The 10533-nt window shown below is 40.7% G+C and overlaps 1 protein-coding gene across 2 annotated transcripts in view; it reads right to left on the bottom strand.

Annotated features, from left to right (window-relative positions):
- The window catches only part of NCOA3 (nuclear receptor coactivator 3), a 98471-nt gene extending 89825 nt beyond the window's left edge, over nt 1–8646 (bottom strand). Inside the window, exon 1 of one of the 2 annotated variants that reach the window (XM_081149486.1) lies at nt 8471–8646. The gene's annotated coding sequence lies outside the window, so the exon portion shown is untranslated. The remainder of the gene's footprint in view (nt 1–8470) is intronic. The other variant, XM_081149487.1, reaches the window with a different exon arrangement.
- Nucleotides 8647–10533: the final 1887 nt, after the last annotated feature.

The following is a 10533-nucleotide window of genomic DNA, read 5'->3' on the forward strand; positions in this document are numbered from 1 at the left end:
TTCTACTCTAAGACATTTATGCCTTCTTTTCAATTTAAAAAATATTCATAATTTTTTTACACAACTAAGTACTACAGAATAAAAGATGTGGGAAAGAGATTAAAAGCAGCAATCAGTTCCCTTTAGATCTATTCCATCTCCTCCATTAAGTTTTCCTTAACAATCCCAGTTGAAAATGACCTTTACTCCTCTGAACTTCCAAACCACTTATTTATGGTGCTGCAACTATGTTTTTTTCAATTACACTTATTTCTCAACTATATTATAAGCTCTTAGATCACAAGGGATTTTAATGCCCACAATACTTAGCACAATTCCTTGAGAACAGTGGTAATGAATAAAAACACTGTGTGTGTGTATGTGTTAATCCTCACCCAAGGATATTTTCCACTGATTTTCAGAGAAAGTGGAAGGGAGGGGGGAGAGGAAGAGAGAGAGAGAGAGAAACATTGATGTGAGAGAGACACATCAATTAGTCACCTCCCACATGCTCCCCAATCTGGCCAGGGATCGAACCTGCAATCCAAGTACATGCCCTTGACTGAGAATTGAACCTGCGACCCTTCAGTGCATACCCGATGCTCTAACCACTGAGAATGCCAGCCAGGGCTATGAATAAAAACATTTGCACAACTTAAAGGGCTGTCCAATCCTAGGGCAATTGGGAAATATGAATGTATTCTAAGACCCAAACATGATTTATCTGGGACATCTCTATGAAGGAGACACAGGTCCCTAGGATTCCTTAGGATTCTCATTTTATCTCAATTTCCAGGAAGAAAAATTAACTTGAGAGTCAAACGCTAGAAACTTTCACATCCAAACACCAAGGATTTTGGTGTACCTAAAATTAATATAATTCAAAAAATAATACAGGATTTTAAAAGCTTATAAAAGGGAAGGTCCTTACCTCAAAAGAACAGTCTATTTGAATCTGCCCTACCAATCAATAAATACTGACTCCTATGCATATGAAGAGACGATTATAATTAATATCAGGCAACAAGAATATTTTCAGTTGTGGTCTGGGAAATTTACTTAAATGAAACAGGATCTGAGCGGGACCTTAATGACGAGAGAAGATAACAAGGGCGAAGACGCAGCATGACAAACAAGAGGTAACAAAAATGGAAAAGATTGATTTTTAAAAAGACCAGCAAGAGCTGAATATTAGATGAAGAAACCTGGGTTGTACTCTGAAGATTTTTAAGCAAAAATATGTGATCAAGTGATGTTTAATAATATTAAAGTGGCAGAAGTATAGAATACTGGGAAAAAATGTATCAACAGCATTCTGAAAAAACAAAACCATTTTATTCAATACCATCACTCACTCAACACTCAATGAATATTTACATGATCAAGTCTTGAAATGCCTTACCTCTGTGCTGCTGCTAATGATTTCTCACCAACAAGAACTATGCTCTCTCCATATTAAAATCTTACTCATTTTTCAAAGTCCTGCCTCCTGATTACCTAGTCAGAAGAAGTCCTTTTTCTCCTCTGAACTCCAGGACCTTTAATAGGCAAAACAGACTGTCTTATACTGAAGTGATGTGATGAGCACTTGATTGTACACACTTGGAGGTCAAAACCTTTTTAACTCTCACAGTGCCTTACGTAGTAAAAGCTTAATAAACAGTAAGTAAGTATATGGGGGAATTAACAACAGCCAAGCAGTAGCAAATTACAAAGCTTAAGGCCCCATGGCTAAGAGAATGGTATGAAAAGTCAGTTTAAAAAGTCACATGTGGGAGCTATTTTGAACCCTCAGAGGAAAAAGGGGGAAGACTGAAGGTTATTGGTGAAAGTTCACAATTTCAGGTTTGCCTAATTTACATCAATACACCTAAGACTTCCACCATCCTAGATATGGCTGTGGACTTTGAAAGCAGCTTCCTGAATTTATTTTATTGATTCCTGAAATTATTTTTAAAACTCAATATAGTAACAAGTCCTGTTTTATTATATGAAGAAGATACCACTGATCCTTCAATGGATGCAACATGCCTGATGAGTTATTTCTCTCACTGGTGAAGCTAGATTTTCCTAGATGCAATCAAATACTTGCACTGATATCAAGGGAGCCAACTACCTTGGAGGGGATAAAAGTATGGTCATAAAACCACCACCAGGCAGGTAAAAAAGAAAAGAGTTTGGATGGAGCACAGTGTGTGTAGACTAAAAGACAGTTTGGTGAAGAGAACACTGGGTAATCCTTAAAACACTTTCAAATAAAGTTGCCAAATTTCAATCTGGAAACAAAATCAAGCTGATATAGCTACTCTACAGAGTGACTTAAATTCAGTAATAATTTCACTGATGACAGCTTTACTAAGAGTAAAGAAAATATTACTTCACTTTCTTAAACCAGAAGGAGGAGATGAAAAACTCTCTCCCCCCACCAACACCCCTCAGGCACACACACACATTTTTGCAGCTCATAGGATATACTATGGTGAAGTCAGGAGCTCAAAGTCATCCAGTCCCCACACTCACGAGTCAGTACAGAAACCTGCATCTACACACCATTATCTAGTATAAAAAGCTTAATCCACTTAATGTTTGACCAATAAAATGTAAATAAAAATTCTGCACATCTAATATAAGAAATCTGGGAAGACAGTATACTCCACCCTTTTGTTTTATAAATCTAAAAAGATAGATTTGTACAAACCTTCCAGTACAAGTTCACAAATGATTCTCAACTCTTCACTGATAAGTATTCTTTTTATTTTTTTAAATGTCTTTATGATTTCAAAGAAAGGAAGGGAGTGGGAGAGAGAAACATCAATGATGAGAGAGTCACTGATCCGCTGCCTCCTGCACGCCCCCTGCTGGGGATCGAGCCCTCAACCCAGGCATGTGCCCTAACTGTGAATCGAACCCCAATCTCCTGGATCATATAGGTCGATGCTCAATAGCTGAGCCACACCAGCAGGGCAATAAGTTTTCTTTTTAAAATAACAAGTTAACGAATAATATTGATTAGATAATAAAGGAGGAAAATATTTAAAGGTTTTCATGTGTGAATTTAAGTTTTGTTTTAAAACTGAGTATTTGATCATGCTGCTCTTTCCACCAATAACAATAACAATTAACTTTCATTTATAAAAATGTCAGTTTCAGACATTTCGATTATGATAAACAAACATTTCCTCTCAAAGTAAAAATAATTTGGTTTCAGATTTTACTTAAAAAGAAAAGCAAGGAATATTTACTCTAAAAGACACTCCCCCATCTTTTCTGGTTAAAACCCTTTCTTCCCCCTCCCCAGGCTTTCTTCTCTTTTGTACTCAAGTTCTCAAATGCATAAGATGGAGGAACAATACCACAATACAACTGCAGGCTTCCTGCCTACTAGTCAGTCATTATTCTTAAGACTTGAGAACTTTCAAAACACTGCTTGGGTTGTTTGAAATTCCCTCTTTCAGGTCTTCCCTCCTTCGTGGAACATATATTTAAAAGAATGACTTCAAAAATGTCTTGCTGCACCCAATCAAAACTCTACCCAAAATAAAAACGCTAGCCTTCAAAATGAATGTGAGATGTAAATGCCTGAATTCTGGCAAAACCTATCTAAAAGTACAGAGCAGAAAGAATATATTTCTGGCCTAGCATAAAAATAGTATTTTCTCATATGTATATTAATCCTGTTTCTGAAATTTTTCATATTTCTATGGAAATATCTTAAAGACTATAATAGTACCATCACTTTTTTTTTTAAGCAATACCACATAGATATCTAAAGGTCTCAAACTACACTGGGCTGAAGAGAAAGGGCTACATTAATTATTACTGACAAAGGAAAGTTCACACTAAAATGAAGTACATTCATTTATTTTAAAAAGTTGTCAGGGCAGAAAAAATTACCAGCAGTGGTCACCTGGAAACCTGGGGAAATTCCTATTTCCTCTGACCACACTTTGGTGGTGGCAGTAGTACTTACTAATAAACTTATCTGGTTGTTAAGATAAACCAATGGAGCTATTCGATTGGAGGAAGGGGGTATATAAATTATCTGCCCAGTTCAACATACGTTCTTTCCTTTTTAAAGGCAAAAGCATTTAAAATGAAGGTGAAACACATTGGTTCATGAATAACAACTTGTCAAATTGTTACAATAAATAAAAATTTTCCCACATCTCTAACAAAAACAAAAAGACTAATTTAAACAGTATTCAATAAAGCTCAATCCCAATAAAACAAAATAATTTAACTACTCCCCTGGAGTTTGTTATAATGGGATTTAACCTGTACACTCAACATTCAATTAACCATGAGGCTTATCCTAATTGAGGATTATGCTAACTTATGCAGTCCTTTCCCATCTATCCATCTACCAGTCCTACTCAGCTGCCGCAACTACCAAAAGCAAAGCCCCAGGGAATAGTACATTATCCACTACTATGCGATACCCAGGCCAATATTCCCTTTTCATCATGATGTGGATGATGAAGAGTTAAATTCAGTAATCTAGTCAGCCTACTCTCCAAAAAGTGATGCTTCATTAACCCTCACAGCCTCTAACCAAGAAAATTAAACATTTCAGAATACCTTCATAGGTGAACAGCAGACCAAAAATAAGTGACACTCTTTCCCAGAACTTAGCAAAAAATATATGTAAATATTAACAGAAAAGAAAAAAATAGCATACAGATGTCCCTAATGAAAAATAGGGTAAAGGACAAACAGAAAAGACTAGTTCATTTACTCTTAGAATATTCTTTAAAATAGGTAAAGCCTGTGTGCCTGTTAGGTCAGACTTCTTTCCCTTGCCTCTAGGCCACAAGGTTTACTACAGTTAGTTAAAATAAACCTTTATTACTGCCCCCTGTAAATTGACCTAGGTCAGCAGAACCTACCAAACTAAGTTAATGCTTACCAAGTTGGGAACTGGCAGCATGTAGTCTAAGAAGATTATCCAGTTTGCGGATAAACCAGCCTCCTAGACACTGCACGTCTTCCCTTCTACTCCTGCTGTGTATCTTCTGGCCATTTTCCTCCTCATTTAACATCTCTCCACCAGAAGGTAAGAAAACGAAAGGCGATTAAATTTAAGTCAATCCTATCATTTGTTAGGGGGCTGAAAATAAGGTTAGGTTCTGGACAAATTGCATCCTTAACACAAAATAATCTTCTCCCAGGAACCCTGTCAGAAAACCAAATGGGCCAAATGAATTTACCTAGCAAACATTAACAAAGTGAAAAAATAAGCCTCATTACAATAGAGCACCTCCTCCACTTCAACTGTGAAATGGTCATTTTCTAATCCCTTCCCCCACCCCCAAAAGAACTCAGAATGGAAGAAAATGCCAACATTTTACTGCAGCACTCAATCTCAATGCTATTCCTGAGGTTCTAAACTAACTAATACAGTCTACCCATTTATTTCATCAGAACTGTGAGGAAAAAGAAAGGTTAACATGCCCTTCCAACACTAATTTTCTGCTCGCAGAGCTTTAACCACTCAATAATACAAACAGGGAATATTCTACAAAGTATAATAAATTCAAACCAAATTGGGACAGGTTCTCTCTGGTTTAACCTATGAGAAACTGCAGTACCTCTTCAATCATGATTAAAAGAATAACAATTGTGTTAAATTGTGGTCTCTCTGCTGTGTTGACAAATAACAACTGCAGGCTATATTCATTCCAAACTTGCAACAAATTAAAAGTTTTCAAAAGTAGTCCTACATCCTCTGGCCAAGGCTTGAAATTATACAGCTTTAAAAAAATGTAAAAAACAAATAAACAAAAACAACAAAAAAAACCTAAAACCATTTATTTTAATACCAGTTAAGGATAGGATAATAGGAGTTTTTTTTATCTTACCCTATTATCCAAACTAAAATAAGAATTTTTAAATCATTTTTGAAAGACTTTTCAAAAACAAAGTAGTCTTCAAGTTAAAAAGTACTATTCTAAAATCATACTGCTAATGCACAAAAGACTGAATTTTAAAAATCTGTATCTTTAGTATGTCCCTGACATAGTAAGGAAGTTTACTTCAAAAGACCAGTCAAGAAAGCATTAGTAAGTAATCATTTAAGAACTATTTTTAATTTACATGTGTCCTAGAAAAGGGGTCTAGGGTCCAACAGTACATTCACTCCTTACTGAATGAATTCTAACTTATTTGCTTACGGGGTGGGACATGATTTATAGAAATAATTCTTCTTCCGGGGGAAAATACACAATATACTCACTTTCAAAATATAATAAAGTTATTTAACATAACCCTTAATACTTTAAGCTCTAATATCACTGAATTTTTTAATGAGTTGCTAGTGTTGGTAAATTCAAAACCACCATTCTAAAACACAAAAATATAAATCCTGTTCATTATGCTGGAGTTGTTCTGCATTTTCAAAGCCTCTGTAGTTAAGGAATATTTTATGGTAGAAACATTTGCTGTAACTGCTCTAGAAACATTACAGCTTCCCACTTAGTCCACAATCTTCACATCCAAAATGTACTTCTATATGCCAGAAGCTGGCATATGCATTTTTTTAATGCTGATTGAACAATTAAGTCATTTCTATCGATACATAAAATACCCCTATAATTTAGGATCACAGGCAATCTAGATTGCTTCTCATTTAAATGCAGAACCTGAAGCAACCTCCGGTGACAGGAGCTATAGTGTTCAATATCATTTTACATGTTAGAGAGGCTTCGTCTTACATACAAACAATGAACCCAGCAGGGTTCTTCATCCTCAAGCCACAGAGATTGTTATTTCTTTAAGGGTGTTAGTAGATAAGGCAACATAAGCACTAAGTTCTAATAGCTAGCAACATTTTTTCAAGACAGTAAAAAGTAAAAAGCATTCCCACCCATTTTCCCTTTCTTCTGTTCATTTTATTTCCCTGCTTTTGGTATTCAACAGGGGTGTGTTTCAAATGAAAACCTTAAAATAATTACCCCTAGGACGAAGGATATTCTCTAAACCAGTAATAGTCGTGGCCTCCTACCACGGGGGAATTGGAGGGGTTAGAGTAGAAGAGACTTATTTTTCAGTGTTCTGTGCCTTTCCATGTGGGTATATCTGATAGAATCTATTTTAAATAAGCAAGCAATAATTAGCACAAACTTAAGGATTTCCATTTAACATTTTAGTTTATGCGGCATTCACTGACGACCTATGATTTTTTCCCCCCATTATCCTCTAAACAACCTGCTGCCACAAACACTGAAGCTTTCCTGCAGCCAGGGACCAGTTACCAGGCCAGGCATTTAAATCAAGGAGATGCAGCAATCTCACTCAACGCTACTACCACTCTCACTCATCTCATTCAACTCCATTTAAAACCACTGCAGCAAGCCAGCTGGTACTCGCCTTCCTGTTTCTTGACGGTGCAGGGTTAATAACAAAAACAGCTTGGCTTTGAAGCGCTGCTCAAAAACTGCAAAAAGGAAGCCTTCACATTCGATAGGAGGGGGGGAAAAAGTTTTGACTTCGAGAGGATCGCATACCTTTCGTGTCACTCCATTTGGGAACCCCGAACTCCCTGCTAAGTGAGATTTGGAGACGATGCTCTCTCCCTCTGACAACTGCTCTTTTGGTTAACTTTCCGCCCTGAGTGCCCTCAAGCTGCCTGGGAAGCAACTAAGCCTTCCAGCGACTCGGACTGTTTTTTAAAGACATGCGCAAGACGAACAGTTTATTTAAATCACTACAAACTGCATCAATGTCCGTAAGAAAATGAGAGAGAGAGGGGACGCGGGGGGAGGGGGGGCGGTTGAGTAGTAATAATAAAGACAGCCAAACCCGAAATTTATCCACCAACTTCCCACTTGCCATTTCCCAGCCTTCACACCAGAGGTAGCAAAATGCGTTTTTACTAAGAAAACTGCTGAGAACCTACCCGTGCCCAAAATGGAAATTCCGCAGATAATTTGTGTTAAGATATTTAAAATGCCCGAATGTAGGAGGAAACACAGCAACAAAATCCGACCCCATCCTGAGTGACTGGGAGGCTGGGGGGGGGGGGGGTCGGCGGGGGTCTGTGTGCTGCCCCCGCCCCCTAATTCCCCCGAATAACTACGAAGGAGTCAAGGCAGCGGGAAGAGGGGAACGCCGGCGGCAGCTTCCAAAAGCCGCCCTCAAGGGCTGGGGAGGCAAAAGGATGATCAAACTTGCGGGAGAGAAGGGGGGAAAGTGGGCCCCCGCGGTCTCCCCCAAACTCCGCGGGGTGACCCCTCCCTGCGGAGACCCCCTCGGATCCCCAAGCCCGCTGCCGCCCAGCTTTGACTTCCCTCCTCCGGCTGCCCCCAGGCTGCGGGGAAGCGGCGCGGCCCCGGCACCCCGAAACTCTCAGCGCGCCCCCCGCTCGGCGCGCCCCTCAGCACCTCTGGGAGCCGAAGCCGCCGGCTCGCGCGGCAGCCCGGGGGACTCGCCCTCTTGCCTCCACCTCACACTCCACCCCCTCGCCCGCTGCTGCTCCTCCTTTATCTCCACTCACCGCCCGCCGCCATTTTCCTCGCAGATCAGCTTTAAATCGGAAACTCGCTGCTCTGCCCGCAGCCGCCACAGCCGCCGGCGCCGCCGCCGCCACCACCGACTCAGCCGCCGCGGTTGCCGCCGTCGCTGTGGAGGAGCTGAGGGGCCAGCGGCTGCAGCCACGGCGCCAGGACCGCCGGGATATGTAGTCCCAGGGCCACGCCCAGCACTACCGGTCCCAGGGGGCCTTGCGCGGCCTGGGAGCTGGGTGCCCCTGCCCCACCCGGCTTCCGCGGCGCGAGGGCGTGGCCTCGTGGACCCTCGGCCGGCTTTCTCTCGTTTGCCGCCTGGGAGCTGCGGCAGGTCTGGAGCAGTGAAGTGCCTACCCCTTCCCTTAATTTTTTCTTCCTTTCTTTTTTTTTTTTAAATCCTTACCGAAGAGACACATCAATTGGTTGCCTCCCGCGCGCGCCCCGCACCGGGGCTGGGGATGGAACCTGCAACCCAGGTAGTGCCCTTGACCGGTCATCGTACCTGCGACCCTCGGGTCCCCGGGCTGATGCTCTAACCGCTGAGCCAATGCAGCCAGGGTCTTCCCTGAATTTTTTCATACTTGCTTTCATCCAGTAATATCTGATACTTCTGGAGCATTTATTGTGTGCGAGCACTGATCCTCAAAACGAGCAGTCCTTAGGGACCACTGTTATCCTCACTGTTCGGAGGAGCACACTGAGGCACAAGGTCAGAAGCCTCGGGCCTGTTCAGTAGATGCCAAAGTCACTGGGTAAAAGCTTGCTGGGCTGTAGGATATTCACTTTATATTCAGCCTCGGAGTATCATGCCACGGAGTACTCCTCACAACAGGGGAACAGCCTGCTTTACTGTGGCGAGATCTACAGACATCACCTGAACCAAGTCATCAGTCACCAATCATCATCACTTACCATCACCAATAATGGATCAAACTGACATTATGTGTCTGCTGATATGCAATGGGAAAGGCATAATGTCACCCCTGTAGTAAGTATTGTCACACACACACAAGCTAAACTGAACCTAACCATGAAAAAACAATAGGACAAATCCAGAATGTGGCACATGCTACAAAACACCTAGCTTGGACTCTTAAAAATATCAAAGCATAAAAGAGGTGGAAACCAAAGTCAATATGTGAACCTTGATTGGATCCAAGTTTTGGGGTTTTTATGTAAAAAGGACTTTGAGGGGAATTTTTAATATGGACTATATATTAGATAATAATATTGAATCAATATTAAATGTCTTGAGTGTGAATAGAGTAAAATAAATAACCACTAGTTCCACCACTATCATTTCCCACCTGGGCTACTGCAGTAGCTCCTCACTGCTTCCTGCTCCCATTCCCTCCTTTTCCTCCTGGAGTCTATTCTCAACATAACAACCAGAAGGACCCTGGTAAAAAACAAGTCACTTAATGTCTCTCCTCCAAAATCTTTGCAGTTAAGCCCCACCTAACCTGTCTCTCCCCTACTGTTCTCGTTCACTCCCTACTGTGAGTGGCTCTTTGGGGTCCCTCCAGCATGCCTACCACTCTGGCCTCAGGTTTTTTCCAGAACATCGAAGTCTCTCACTTCCTCATTTCACCATGGTCATTGTTCAAATGTCACATTTTCACTGAGGCCTTCCCTAATTTCTCTTATTTTAAGTTTCCACCCACTCCAATCCCAGCTCTCTCTACCCCTCTTCCCTGTTTCATTTCTCTTCATAGGACTTTTTATCTTTGGAAACTCCATATATTTTTGTTTAATTGTGGTATTTATTATCTTTTTCTCTCACTAGAATGAAAGCTCCAAGGTGGAATTTTGTCTCTTTTGGTCTCAGATGTAACCTTAGCACCCACTCAATATTTGCTACATTGATGAATTCACTCCATCAAACAACAGATAATACTATGTTAGATGTTGAGAATCCAGAACTGAAATACTAAGACCCTGTATAAACTTTCACCTGAACAACTGCACCTGTCCCTGGGCGCTCACCTTGCTTCTCCCATTAGTCTTCCTATAAGCCTCTCCCCACACAGTAGCTAGAGGGATCTTTGAAAAA

This window comes from Miniopterus schreibersii (genome assembly GCF_964146895.1).
Source record: "Miniopterus schreibersii genome assembly, chromosome: 10".
Classification (NCBI taxonomy): Eukaryota; Metazoa; Chordata; class Mammalia; order Chiroptera; family Miniopteridae; genus Miniopterus; species Miniopterus schreibersii.